Source organism: Pelecanus crispus, chromosome 9 (assembly GCF_030463565.1).
Source record: "Pelecanus crispus isolate bPelCri1 chromosome 9, bPelCri1.pri, whole genome shotgun sequence".
Taxonomy (NCBI): Eukaryota; Metazoa; Chordata; class Aves; order Pelecaniformes; family Pelecanidae; genus Pelecanus; species Pelecanus crispus.
This window is the reverse complement of record NC_134651.1, coordinates 18,806,551-18,821,490: the sequence shown is the minus strand read 5'-3', so window position 1 is coordinate 18,821,490 and position 14,940 is coordinate 18,806,551. Positions and strand designations below refer to the sequence as shown.

The 14,940-nt window shown below is 42.7% G+C and overlaps 1 protein-coding gene across 12 annotated transcripts in view; it reads right to left on the bottom strand.

Moving 5' to 3' along the window:
• The window catches only part of TRIP12 (thyroid hormone receptor interactor 12), an 83,774-nt gene extending 69,248 nt beyond the window's left edge, over positions 1-14,526 (bottom strand). For 9 of the 12 annotated variants that reach the window (XM_075716157.1, XM_075716159.1, XM_075716152.1 and 6 more), the window contains exon 1: positions 5,277-5,487. The gene's annotated coding sequence lies outside the window, so the exon portion shown is untranslated. Of the gene's footprint in view, positions 1-5,276; positions 5,488-14,417 lie in introns of those variants that run through there. The other 3 variants (XM_075716154.1, XM_075716155.1, XM_075716153.1) reach the window with 3 other exon arrangements.
• Between the last annotated feature and the right edge of the window lie 414 nt (positions 14,527-14,940).

Genomic DNA, 14,940 nt, shown 5'->3' with positions numbered 1-14,940 from the left:
TACCATTGAATTTTCAAATCAGCAGTCTGGTGTTGTAGTTTCAAATATCAAGGAGAGCATATGCCATCAGCATATCCTAATATGACAATATTTATTACATTAAACAGCTGCATGATAGAAGTCTTAAAGTTTCAGGGTTCTTTTTTTATTATTTTCAAGAAAAACATTTCAGATGTGGTATAGCAGTGGGTGTTTTATAATGGATACTTTTCTAATTAAAATGAAGTATAAACATTCTGTACATATTTCACAGGGAAGAAAGGAGGACCCTGGGAACTACCAACCTGTCAGCCTCACGGCTGTGCCTGGGAAGATCATGGAACAGATCCTCCTAGAAGATATGCTCAAGCACATGGAGGACAGGGAGGTGATTCGAGACAGCCAGCATGGCTTCACCAAGGGCAAGTCCTGCCTGACCAACCTAGCGGCTTTCTATGGAGGAGTGACTGCATCAGTGGACAAAGGAAAAGCAACGGATGTCATCTACTTGCATTTCTGTAAAGCGTTCGACACAGTCCCCCACAGCATCCTTCTCTCTAAATTGGAGACATAGGGGTTTGATGGGTGGACTGTTCGATGGATAAGGAATTGGCTGGATGGTCGCATCCAGAGGGTCGTGGTCAATGGCTCGATGTCCACATGGAGACCAGTGACAAGTGGAGTCCCTCAGGGGTCTGTACTGGGACCGGTGCTATTTAACATCTTCATCAATGACATAGACAGTGGGATCGAGGGCACCCTCAGCAAGTTTGCACATGACACCAAGCTGAGTGGTGCCATTGACACACCAGGAGGACGAGATGTCATCCAGAGGGACCTGGACAAGCTGGAGAGGTGGGCCTGTGTGAACATCATGAGGTTCAACAAGGCCAAGTGCAAGGTCCGGCACCTGGGACGGGGCAACACCCAATATCAATGCAGGCTGCGGGATGAAGGGATTGAGAGCAGCCCTGCGGAGAAGGACTTGGGGGTACTAGCAGATGAAAAGCTGGACATGAGCTGGCAATGTGCGCTTGCAGCCCAGAAAGCCAACCGTATCCTGGGCTGCATCAAAAGAAGCGTGGCCAGCAGGTCGAGGGAGGTGATTCTGCCCCTCTACTCTGCTCTGCTCTGGTGAGACCCCACCTGGAGCACTGCGTCCAGCTCTGGAGCCCTCAGCACAAGAAGGGCATGGACCTGTTGGAGCGGGTCCAGAAGAGGGCCACCAAAATGATCTGAGGGCTGGAACACCTCTCCTAAGAGGCCAGGCTGAGAGAGTTGGGGTTGTTCAGCCTGGAGAAGAGAAGGCTGCGGAGAGACCTTACTGCAGCCTTCCAGTACTTAAAAGGGGCCTACAGGAAGGATGGGGACAATCTTTTTAACAAGGCCTGTTGTGACAGGACAAGGAATAATGGATTTAAACTAAAGAAGAATAGATTTAGACTAGATATAAGGAAGAATTTTTTTTTTTTTTTTACACTGAGGGTGGTCAAGCACTGGAACAGGTTGCCCAGAGAGGTAGTGGAGGCCCCATCCCTGGAAACATTCCAGGTCAGGCTGGATGGGGCTCTGAACAGCCTGATCTAGTTAAAGCTGTCCCTGCTCACTGCAGGGGGGTTGGGCTAGATGGCCTCTGAGGGTCCCTTCCAACCCAAAGCATGCTATGATTCTATATTCAAGTATGACAGACATTCTGAGCCAAACACCCCCTTTTTTGTAACTCGATTAACCTTAATAGTGATTACACTTCCTTATACTCTTCATACAAGATTTAACTTACTACTAAAGTTACAGTACAGACTAAGAAGAGAAAACCTAAACAAGCCAGTCTTTAGGGCATTAGAGCTATCAGTCTGCACTATGCAGTTTTTCAGCTGAACTCCACTATATCTTCCAAAGAGTACCACAGTACTGATGGAAGTTAAAAACCCAACTAGATTTCTTGGGAGACATCCTAGTGAGTGTGGTCATCTAAATAAATTAGAAAGGCAAGTTAGTTCCTCTAACCCAAAACCTAAATGACAGTCTTGTGTACTTGGTAGAAGGTAGTTTCCAACTACAACATATATTTATCCAAAGTTCCTACCTTTGAGTGTGTCATTATTTCAAGCCCCTTCTCTTACACAAATAGCTCAAAAGGTACACGGATAGAGCACAATTATTAGTTTCACTCTAATGCCTGTGCAGGCCATTTTCATGTTAGAATTCAGCACAAACTTCAGGAAATGGTCAAAAATATAGATGATTGCATCTGTACACATTTATATAGACAATTTAAAACCTGACACTTTGAACTATCACCAACTGTCACCAGTAAAAGCCTTCAAATTCTGCTGAAGCAACCTGAAATTAGATCAGCTTCTCCTCCACTTTCCCACCACAAATGCTACTCCAGTCTATGCAAGTATAAAGAACAAAGCAGCTTAGATGATAGCCAGTCACAAACTTGTATTTTTAAATTCTTCGCACCTCAAAGCTGAGCCACCAACCTTCCCAACCATGCAGCAAATGCACACCAAGACTATGTGCAACTCTAGTTTGTTGCCATAACCTGGAATACTATTAAGCAGCAACAAACTACCTTGATTTTGGATGCACCTTGACTTAACTAAACTTAAGACATTTAAATCACAACATTGTACTATAGGTTGAGCTTCTGCTTCTAGCTGCCACAGGTCTGGACTTGCACTACTCACTTTCTGCTTTTGATATTGTCAACAGAAAGACCAAACACTTCTGAAGCTGGCTTTTTTAACAAGCTAGATAATACACATAAAGCAAAGATAGGGGCTTACAAGCCCCAACTCAGCTGTCTCACATGAGCTATCTGAGAATCAGAGGAATTACAGTAGTTTGCATCTTCTCTACTTGTCACACTCTGATCTCAGAGCAGTGTTCATGAGTCAATGGGCACAAAACTCTGGTTTCTTGAATTCCTTGCCTCAGCTGTTCAAGGCTTAAGCATGCCAGGTTAACATCTTTTGAACACCTTCCCTTAAGGGAACCAAGCAAAGAGATCCCTGTGGGAGCAACTACCTTTCATGGTATAGCTATAACATTTACGACAATACAGCTAGAGTCAGTGGTATAAAAACTGAACATACTTTTGCACTTTGTGTTTTCTCCTCCTGTTAGCCTTTAGCTGGCAACTAGATATTTTAGGCTGAAAGTCAGGCATTTAAAGTACTCCAATCAAAAGTGACCCAAAAATACAGTAAGGAAGAATTGCCCCTTTGCTTTAAAAAACAAACAAATAAAACCCAAACTACTATTTAAAAAGAGATCCCATTAGTGTTGACTATTTCCAGGAACAGGCCCTCTCCTTTCCCAAGAAACTAAGATTTGAGACTGGTTCTTTCAAATACTTTTCACAGGACAGCCTACCTTCCTTCGCTATGTCAGTACCGCCATGAAATAGTATTTGTTTACTCTATGAATGTACGTAGATAGACATTCTCACTGAACCAGAGTTTAGCAAAAGAATAAAAGTACTCTTGATGAGGACTATTAAACTACAGCTTTCCACCCCTGTCAGTTTCAAAGCTGTGTTACAGCAAACATACTACAGTAAGAGTATTTTTGTCTAAAGTACTTCCATCTTTTAGACATAGCTGGACTTGAAATATCCGCAGCTACGTGAATGTGCAGTTGGAGGCCCAATGTTGAAAAAAAGTTGGAAATGACAGTTCGTGTAAGCTATGGGTGCTTAAACATTTGTAACACTTGAAGGCAGGCAATAATCTTAAACTTGTGATGGAATTAAATCTTGAAACCCTAATTCGGTAATGACAGGACATCAGTAGATTCCAGAAGTGAAAGATTGTTTTGATGGCAGAACTCAGGACACTTGCTACTATTTTCAGGCTTATAGAAGAGAGGTCATTCATTATCTTACTTCCGATTTGTTAAATCCAAGACTACTTAAACAATCAATGGCTGCTAAGTAGCATCCAAATAGAATACGTCACCATATGAGTTTAGTAGAATTTGTAATGACGAACAGACTATTACCTATAGAAGGAAACTATGAAAGAAGATGAAAGCTTTATTATTGCTACAGCTTGCTTATTTCAACATAACTACCCAGGTGACACGGTTATCTAAAGCCAGAGCTGTTCCCTCAAAACTCCCATTTTTTTCCAAAACTATCAAAACTTACACATTCCCTTTCCTCTCCTCCTTCCCTTCCCCAAAACAGTAAGTATGCATCGCAAATATGGAACAGCAAATCATACTAATGAGACACTTGTTTGGTATTATTGTACTTGATAGTATCACAGCATGGAGATCCTATACCTCAATAACAAAACCAAGAAGTTTTGCTATAAGCCAAGTCCTTGTCAGTTGACATTAAGCATTAGTGACTACATGTTCCAGTTACTCACAGAGTGATACTGGAGGGGAATTGGGGGTGGAGGGCTGGCAGAGGAACCAATGCTTAGGTATACATACATCATTACAGAGGAACCGAGAATTCTCCAGTGCTTTTGTACAAAAAGTATTCATCTGGAATACTCCATCCCATCACAGTTAGCCTTGGTCAAGAGAGATGAATTCCAGTTGAAAGAACAGAAAAGTGCTCTTACAGGAGGTGACTAATAAAGCCTGTGTTATTTAGCCGGGCAACAAGAAGGTTGTAAATGTTTTCTGTAAGTGCTAAGGGTAAAACACCAAGAGAAGAAAATTACTTAAAATGAGAGGATAGCATTGATACAGTTAGCAGGCAAAACAGTTATGAGAAACTTTCAGGCTGGAAATTACACGATCTTAAATTTTAAGAAATGACATGCTGAAAGAATCTCCCAGGAGGACTGAAGAATTAAAAAAGCAAGTATGAAAACAAAACCAATGCATGCACTTAGCTACTTTTTACATGGTTGCAAGTTAAGAGATTTAAGTGATATGCCAACCATATTAGCAGATGACACTTCTGACATTATTAGGTCTCTCACTAAACTTATTCCTAGACAGTAATACTTCACTGTCCTTACGGACAACTGACTAATATCAAGTCCCGTTGTTCTACCAGGCTAACCAACAAAGAAATTATGTGCTCCTCTTGCTTAGGACTGAGACGCTCAGGTACAAAAAGTATTTTAAAGGCTCAGTTCCTAGAAAAGGCTAGTACCCCCACTTTTATCGTTTTTGCTAAGGAAGTACCTGGAACACCATTCTTGTTATCATAACACCCATTCTTTCTCAGAAGGTAAAAGAAGTCAGAGGAGACACCGCAAGGAAGCAAACCTGTATTATCTACAGTTCATGAAGCTTTTCTTGCCCTGTCCCATGGTACCTACCACTGAAACTCTGTTGTAGCTAGGGAAAGAAAACTTGTTTCCACACCTGCTGGGAAGGAGGGGGAGAGGCAGAATACAGCTCTCCCAAAGCAAGTTACTGCAGTAAGCAGCGAGTTCTAGGATTTAAAAATAAGAAAACCACAAACCGTACACCACACTTTTGGACAGGGTTATTCTATGCAGAGGTTGTTTATCCAGCTTGATCCTTCTACTGCTGTGTCACTCTGTGCCCACATGTTCACATTTGATATCTCCCAAATGTGTGTGTGCGGGGGGGGGGGGGGGGGGGGGGGGGGGGGGGGGCAGGGGGAGGGGAAATATGCCAGAGTAAACCAAACCAGCTACTTGATTTTTTTGCAAGAGCTCCACGTAGAACTAACAGACAAAAACATAGGAACATTATGAAAGCGTAACAGAGATTTTGTAATTGAGTTGTTAACAACATTTAAGACAACTGATATTTCAGAATGGGTTACAGAGCAGAGAAAGTCAAAATACTGATTTAACTCGGTTAGATCAATTAACAATATCACCTGTTATCTAGTTTTGATTTGCCACCTTACTGAGCTGACTTTCCAAATAACCTGACATAATTTTGTTGAAGGAAAACAATATTGCAAATTTAAAAATCTGTAAGGAAGAAACCATTTCTTAGTTGAAGGGGAACAGCTTTTAGATGAAAACACATTACGCAATTATGTGATGTGCAGCAACCTACTTGGCTTACTTCTGATTAAGCTTTTTAAAAAGCTCCAACACCACTAAAACAAGATTAAAATTAATTGCATTAATAATACTGGTGATATCTAATAGGGTTTCCAGTAATTTCAAGTGGCCATGAAACTGCAACAACAAAACAGATACCACAAACAGAAGCAACACTAGCTTAGAACAGTCAGACTGCTAAGAACAGATCAAGGGAGTTGACAAAGTGGTTCTGGTGACACTACAGGTGTTGCCAGCAGGAAGCATAGTTAGAATTTCAGTGTAAAAATATCAATGTGATAGAAACTCAGACTTCATCTGAGCAAAATACATAAAGTAAAGAGTTTTGAAAAATAGATGATACAACTACATTAAGTTTATCCATTGACTTAAGTTACCTAATAGGAATCTACTTAATTTAAAATTACAAGAACAGTTTTAACAGTGTTTGGCTAACTCTGTGCAAAGGAAAAAGCCTGATGCACCCAGGGAATACTCTTTATTCCAGACAACCTCTGGAAGCAAGAAAGTATAGCAACAAGTGTGTTCATTACATTGTATTTTGAAAGTGACAAATTGATATTACCTTGCTTGTCACTTCAGTGGAGTCTCATAGGCAACTTTACATTTATTTTAAATGTGCTCTCAAAAACTAACTCATTACTACATTCATATTTACCTCAAGTTTCCAAGTACACAGTTCTCGGGTTCTAGCTTACTTGAGTTCACCTGCATACAGCACAGTTAAGTCAGAATCTTCAGTGCCCATTCTGTTCCAACTCTAGTTCAGTTTCGGCAGTATGTGAAGAACCCCTAAGCTATTAAAAAAAGAACAGAATTCCCATCCTTTCTACTGTGACCACAGCACTTGAGTATTTGAACATTAATGAAAGGCATTTGAGCAGTACCGTTCCTTCACATACCAAATTCTACAAAATTCATCTTTCCTCTTCACAGTTAGCCTGAAGAGAGCTCAGCTTCCACTCTCTTCATGGAGTATTTAAATTTGCAGATTGAGGTGTGCAATGGCATTCTCTTAACAATGCTTCTTCCAATTCTAGTTACCAAGTGCTGATGAAAGTTGAGCTGAAGTCCTGTTGTCAAGAGTCCAATATAAAACATGGCTATGTTCAGTTGCAAGTCTACAAATACCCAATGACAAATAAGGAACATGCAGCAGAACTATATCAACTTAGAAGCTGTCATACAAGAAATCTGAAGAAAGCATATTTGCTATCTTATTTTTGGCAGAGAAATATATTTGTTCTTCTGCCAAGCTTTCTATAACTGAGTAAGGGAATGAAACTAACTTCTTTAATCCATAATCTTATGGTATAATGCAGGCCTTCGTTTTTATTACCAGTGTTTTATTGTAGGAAGCTCTCTGCTAAATAAATCAGGCAGAATACTACCAGAGTAAGATATGGCAGCACACATTGTCATTACATAAACATGAAAAACACTGTGGAATAGACTGTAGCAGAGCTTTAAAGCACAACTTTTAACACTTGGAATCCTGGCTTCAAGTTTGCCAGTTATGCAGCTTCTATCACTTTCTTTAAATGAGATACAGTTGAAATTGTGATTTCTCTAGATATTTTCTAATTAACTTGAAATCAAGTTGCATTTTTATGTACACCAATGGTATTCCTGCCCCTTCCATTACTCGAATCCATTATTTTGGCTGCCAGTGTTACTTAAAGATCTGAAACCTAGCTACCTAGCTATGCAGCTTCTTCTCAGGTGCTATTCACTCAGGATTACTCACACAGACTATGACTGTCTGCATGCTCCTGTTCAAGTTGCAATTTCCCACCTTCCCCTCACCCCTTTACAATGGATGAGTTCATCAAGCTATTGTACCTGAAACAACTGCAAAAGTCAGAACAAGTGAAGTTTCAAAGAGAAATTACAGTTCCCAGTCAGTATCTCGATTATAATGGAGTATATCCTCAAAATAAAAAGGAAGAAAACATTCACTCTCTAAGGAAGGAAGAGTTCCAAGTTTGTATTCAGCATACAGCCTATTAATATGCACCATCAGTTACTTTCTTCATTAGTTCTCTTTAAATGCATAGCCACATCTCACCTATGATCAGAAGGTTCAGTTACATTGCACACACCTTCCAGGAAGGGACACTCTCTATACTGAATAAGCTAATTACATAAGGGGTTTGACATTAGAAGACACAGAACATTATTAACATGGATAAGATGCCATCTTCTAGCCCTGATGTTAACCCCATCTTACAATATTATCTTGTCCAAAAATAGACATCTACCACAGATTCATATTCCACAAAGCTATATGACATAAAGACAGCTTCTCCTCACTAACTCCAGGTGTTAAAGTAAGCATCTAATCACTACACCAGCATCAAGGACATTTAATGCAAGTCCCTTGATTATTTTGGAGGGGGAGTGTGTGTGCATGCGTGTGTTTTTCCTTTTCTTTGGGGCAGGAGGCAACAGGGAGGCAGGCATGAGGGATGTCCAAGTCCACCATCGCTAGTGCTACTATGCATTGTTTACATCTTTCCCTTTTTGGTGCCTCAACTCATTTATATTGCTCCTAAAAAATTCATGTTTTCAACTTAGACGATACTACATAAAAGTGTATTTTTGATTTCCATATTTATTTACCCATACTTCTACTTTTACATCTAAGCAGTCTTGGACTAAGACAGGAGGTACAGAACAGACTCCAAGCACATAAAAGCCCACAGTACAGAAAGAAGATCAGAGTCGATAAGACAAACCATAACAAGCTCATAGCAAGGCAAGTAAGACAGAAGTTAAGACATGGAGGAAGATGAGGGAGAATAAAACAGCATGCATGCTTTCTAAAAGCAAACATAGCATAAGACTAGACCTAGTTACCTTGGAGCCTAAGTATGTACTAGATGACCTATGAAGGTTTATCCCAGGCCTGTTTTTCCTAATGGCTTTACCTTTAGGAACTATCCCTAGGAATCCAAAGAAAAAATTAATTACAGTTACTGCTCTGCATTAATAACAATTTATATTAACTGTGCTTTAAACACACAACAGTAGTCAGCCACAAATCCGAAGGAGATGCACATTGCTGGTACTGAGTCTAATGCCCATCTCATGACTAGACAGCCTTCTGAAAGTTTAACACTTTTGTCCCCAAATAACACATGTACATCAGAAGATAAAGAACATGTTCGTATTCTTTCATTTCCACCTTTACAGAAGTCTAACGAATAGTTGCCCTTCTTTATGCTAAGTTTACTTATTTGGATGTTATGCAATAAAACAAGGGTTGTCAGTAACAAGTTACTCTGAAAGCAGAATAAGCACAAAATATACCTTGCCTCTCATCTTAAAAAAGCCTTCTTGGACAAGAAGTATCAGGGACCTCAGCTTCCATTTTGAAATACCAACTTGCTCCCTACACCTCAAGGTTCACATTCCAGGAGCTGACTGAGACCCTTTCATACCTTTTAAGAAGGTCAAATCTTCGCAGATTCAGCATGTGCACTCTATTGTGGACACCATCACAAAGCAGACCAATCCATTCAGAAAACATCAAGAAACTGTGATTTCCCCCTACTCCATGAGACAGCATTGTACTGCTACACATTACAGAATCCTTCCAGCTTCCTCTCCACACATACCTTTGTAGGTTTGCTGGGTTTTTTCCCCTTCTTACCACTCAAGAAGATGGAGCTATTTTATCAGTACAGTGATCAATGAAAAACTATTTATTCAAGATTGGATAAAGTCAAGTGGTGAGCAGGGCCAAGTGACCTCCAGAGATCCTTTCCAAACTGGCTTACTCTATGATTCATGGCAAGGGAGGCTTTTTTGGAGCAACTGACGGCAACTATGGCTTGAACACCATTGCTAGTACTTCTCAGGTATCTTGAATATCGAAGTCCAGTATTAGATCACTGCAGTTAACTTTGTCGATATGCTCCTAACTTTTCCAGTTTTTCCTCTGTAAAAGTCTTCACATCAGAAGTTGACTTATCTACTGCTCTTATACATGGCAGTTTTCTGCCATATTTGTACTGAGTATGTTCATGAGTCAACTAAGACTGGCAACAGTCAGTACGTTGCAAGACAAGCCTTATTATAGACAGTGAGAGTAAACAGATTGGTTATGTGTGCTCGAACCCTGGCTGCCAGACAGAATTAAAGGAGAATATGACTGCATATTTATACAGTTAGATTCTACCAACTTGATGAGAAAAAAATTTAATCGCATGGCAGGATTAAGAGAACAATTGCTCTTCAAAACTAACCTTTGCACTAAAGTAACCATCACTGGTATCTGAAAGCATGCAGTGGAGAAGCTAGTTGACTCAGTGCTCTCGTTCACGCTCACTGTACACTTGACATCACGTGTAGCTAGAAATTTTCTGTTTACACAAGATTGCTGAATTCATGTTTTAAAGTTATCTTTTTGTGAAAGAAAGACATCCTGAAACAAGCAGATACATACAAGCATTTTGTCTTACTTGCAGTGAGAAGTCCGAAATCAGTTTTGCTCCTTGAGAAACACATTATTTCATGTAAATTGGGGGAAAAAAAAAAAATCAGGAGGGAAAAAAGAGTTAATGTGACTTTGTTTTGCAGTTACGAACCTCATGTCCCAAATTAAAACTTAGCTATGAAAACGTTCAGCAAGAAACTGGTTCATACACTGCCATAAATCTGCTACGATACTATACGTAGATTAAAATATTAAGAGCAAATCCATAGCAAGTAATACTTCTTCAGAAAAATAAACCCACTGACCCAAAGGTAATCTGTTACCCTACAAAAAAATTCAGAGGTACTACTACCTTCAGAGTCAGTACTGAATGGGGCAGTGACACCTTGATGAAAAGTTTCCACTATAAAGAATGTCAGAGTCCACAAAGTGTTTTACAGGGAGTGTTACTAATTTGACAGGTGATGACACAGGACACAGATTATCCACCAGGCCAATAGGAGATCCCAGAAACATTCCAGGTTAAGTTTTTGACAATGTCATAGTACACCATGTTGTACAACTTTGGGATTTGATTATACTTTGTCACAATAATTTAGTCTCAGTGTGACAGAAGACAGACCCGTGATCAGAAGTGTTCTACATGACACTTACTAATTAGCTTGTTAGAAAATACAGCATGGCCTACAAATATAAGATTAACACAGATAGTTCTGAGATTCACTTACACTGCAAATTAAGTACAAACATGTAGGTTAGTCAAACAATAACTTCCCTACTCATGCTTCGGCTTCATTGCATAGAAACAAAAGGAATTCAGTCAGGTTACCTTCCTGGATTGTCTCAAAGTAAATAACTGTACTTATCAGTGATGTAAGGACCCACACAAAAATTCATCATGGTTTCAGTCACAATATTAAAGTCAACCGTAATATGTTTTTGCTGAACAGCTGCAGAAGGACTACAGTGTCTTTGTTGCCTATAGCTTTGGGCCTCAAATTTAGGAATGATTTTACAGGAACAAGTTTTCACTACAATTTTTTTCTATAATATTTGCATTCTGGTTTTGAAGACAAACAGTCAAAGTGCAATATATAAAGGAAAATAAAAAATCAACTTGTGCATGATTCCCAATTGAGAATGACAGTCTGATTATTCATTTACTGGGAAGATACAGGTTGTTTCCCTAATGGTCACTTTGGCCTGATGAACTTTTGCAAGACATCAAAAGACTCCATTTTCATAAGCCTCTTACTCAACAGGTCGGCACTCCTACTGAAGTAGATCTGCTATATTAATAAGTAGTAATGCCACACTGTGGGATGACCTACAATTTTTCTGCTAACAGCTAAGACCTGTTCAGGCTCCTACTTATGGAGCCACCTGGAGACTGAAGAATATTCAGACTTAAAGTTGTAAGTTCAAGCTTACTACTCCCCAATTTTTTTCAGAGACACCGGGGGGGGGGGGGGGGGGGGGGGGGGGGGGGGATGGACCACACCCACCACAAAAACAGTTTACCTATATTTCTACCACAACAGGATACACCGAACAATAAAAACTAAAAATACCCTTCCATTTTAAGATCAAAAAACAGTGTATATACAGAACCAAGCCATTCACAATCAGCTACATTTTAGAAAGATAGAAACTATAACAAGTTAAAAACATGTAAGTTTGAAAACTAGAACTATTAATTACAGTATTTACTCACCAGAACACTGTTTTTAAACTTTTTTAGCTCAATATAACATTGTTAAAATATTAGCTGCAAAAAATGAAATACTAATATTTTCATAAATACATTTAATTCCTATCAGTATTTATTACATAGGCTACCAAAAAATAGAAAGGTATAGTTATTTTTCAAGTACTGCTTTCATGTTCATCATGCATATTTTTATAGATATAAAAAATAAAATATATTTTAAAACCTCACAAATCTGTTTGAGCAGAAATCAAATACCAAAAAACACCCCTGTACAATTAGCAGTCTAGTCTTGGGGGTAGGCAAGGAGAGAGAGAACTGGAGAGAAGAGAATATACCAGAGATAAACAGAAATAATAACAGGAATGCTTGCTAGCTTTTGAAGTCTTACAAAGAAAGTATATCCACAGTGACAGCTTCCCTAAAAAAAGCCTGTAAAATTAATTTAAGACATTAGAATTCCTCTTCTTTCTCATTATGAAGGATGTAGATCTTATTTGTCAGGTGGTAACTACTCAACTCCTCTTTCTGACAGCCTTTAAAGCACCAGGAAGCTCAATATTCATAACACAATACATAAACTGTGGAAGTTATTCTGTTCCAGTAAAGTTTTGCATTATGGTGTTAGAACCTCTGAATCAATATTATTTCTGCTGAACAAGGCAGAAAGAAAAAAAAAAATCACCACCCTAACAGTCTTTTGGAAAAAAAAAAATTCAAATTAAAATTATTATTGGATTGCTACACATAATAAAACCACCCTCAAAACAAACTGCACACACTCTAGAAATGTTCCCAAGTTGCATGCCAGACTTGCAGAACAAATTTAGGCCAGTACCAAGCACTCATTTCTTCCCCGTGTGTAAATGCGACACAATCAGGCCTCACATGCAGGCCTCTCTCTCCAATACAGGCAGGACCTTTGTTCGATACGTCGATGTTTTTCCCCCAAAGCCCTTGACATAACTTTCCATTCTTTCCCCTATTATTTTCCGGTTCACAGTCTAGACTTTCGGACTCCCGTTCTGTGAAAACCCCTGGCTGTCGAGAAAGCCAGTGCACTAGGAGGGGGGGGGAAGGGGGGGGGGGGGGCAAGGGGGAACAATAAAAAAGTTGAACAGCAGGAAGACGGGCCTACAGGTCTGGCGAAAGCCCCGGTATCGGTTTGTTTCCCAGCCCCAGATAACCAGAGCAGTAACCAGGAGGAGGCTGGCGTCAGCTCCACCGGCACCTCCAAACTTCTCCCACTCCCCAGCCCCCCCAGCCCGCCGGGGCCGGGGAAGGAGGAAGAGCCAGGCAGGAAAGGCAGAACCCAGCGTTTGATCAGCCTCCAAGTACGACGCATTATGCAAGCGAACGCGAGGACCAGGCAACTTGCTTCTTGACTGAAAGCAAGAAAAACACCAGCTCTCAAACATTAACTGCGAAAATAACCCCTCTCGTGGGCAGCCAGCACTGTAACTCCGACCCTACAGGCGCCTCCATTCTCTTCCCACCTTCTTCCTCCCCCCCTCCAAAAGCTTGTGAAATATGGACGTCGGCCGATTATTTAGCATTTTTATCGAGCCGGGTAGGGGGGAAGAAAAGAGAAGTCGCTGTTTTTTCCTTTAAGATATTCGATAGCTCCTTCAGGGAAGGAAGAAAAAAAAAAAAAAAAAAAAAAGAGCGAGCGAGCCATGAGGGAAAAGGGGGCCAAGCGGAGTGGGGGAGGGAGAAGACGGGGAAGGGCATACAAATCGGTACGGCAGTGTCAACACTGACACTGCCCTTTTGTATCAGCAGCTACACAAGGCCCGGAGAAGGGAGGCCGCGCTCCCCCCGCACGCCGGGCAGCCCGGGCGAGGCGAGGCGAGGCGGCGGGCGGCAGCCCTGCCCGGCGCCGGCGGGAGAGGGGATGTCCCCAGAGCGGGCTCCGGTGACTGCCTGGCCATTTTGTCAGCTCCGTTTCCACCCCTTCCCTCCTCAGCGAGGGCCCCCTCCCCTCGCCCCATTACACACCTCCGGGCCCCCCCTCACGCACACACTCACCAGCGCGGCGTCGCGGCGTCCCCGTCTACCCCCCCCCCCCCAACCCCCCCATCCGCAACAATGCCCCGGGATGGCGCTGCTCCCCTCCCCCTGCCCCGGGCCGCCGGGAAGGGCAGCTCGGCTAATGCCGGGGATGACACAACAGGCCCGGCCGCCCGGCCCGGAGGCTGCCGAGGGGCCCAGCGCCACGCCGCCCCGCGCCCGCCTCCCCCCGAAAGAGCGGAGGGGCCCCGGGTACCTAGTTTGTCCCGATGCGGCCTCCGCAGACGCTCCGTGCCTCCCCTCCTCCCGGCAGCAGCCGCCTCTCTTCCCTTCAATTATCAGCTGAAGCCGCAGCACCGAGCAGCGCCTCGTCCGCCGCCTCCGCCGCCGAACCCCTTCCAGCGGCGCGAGGGGGAGGCTGGGGGACTACTTTCTCCCGGCGCCGGGGCCCCGCCGGGGCCCGCGCGCCCCCTGGGCCGGCGGGCGGCCCCTGCCCCGGCTGCCGCCCCCCACGCAGCCCCCGCTGCCGCCCTCTGCGCGCCCCGCTCCCCGCGTTCGGCGGGGTCGGCGCTCGGCGGTCAGTATCCCTCCGCCGGGGTCGTCACCCCTGGGTCCGCGCGAGTGTCTCCCCTCAGGTGCGGGCGGGGGGGGGGGGGCGCGGGCGGGGGGCGGAGCCGGCGGGGGCGCGGGGCTCTGCCGGCGGCGGGGGCGAGGACCCTGCCCGGCCAGCGCGTTCCTGCCGGCCCTGCTCCTTTAAGAGGGGGCTGGGCTCCCGGTGA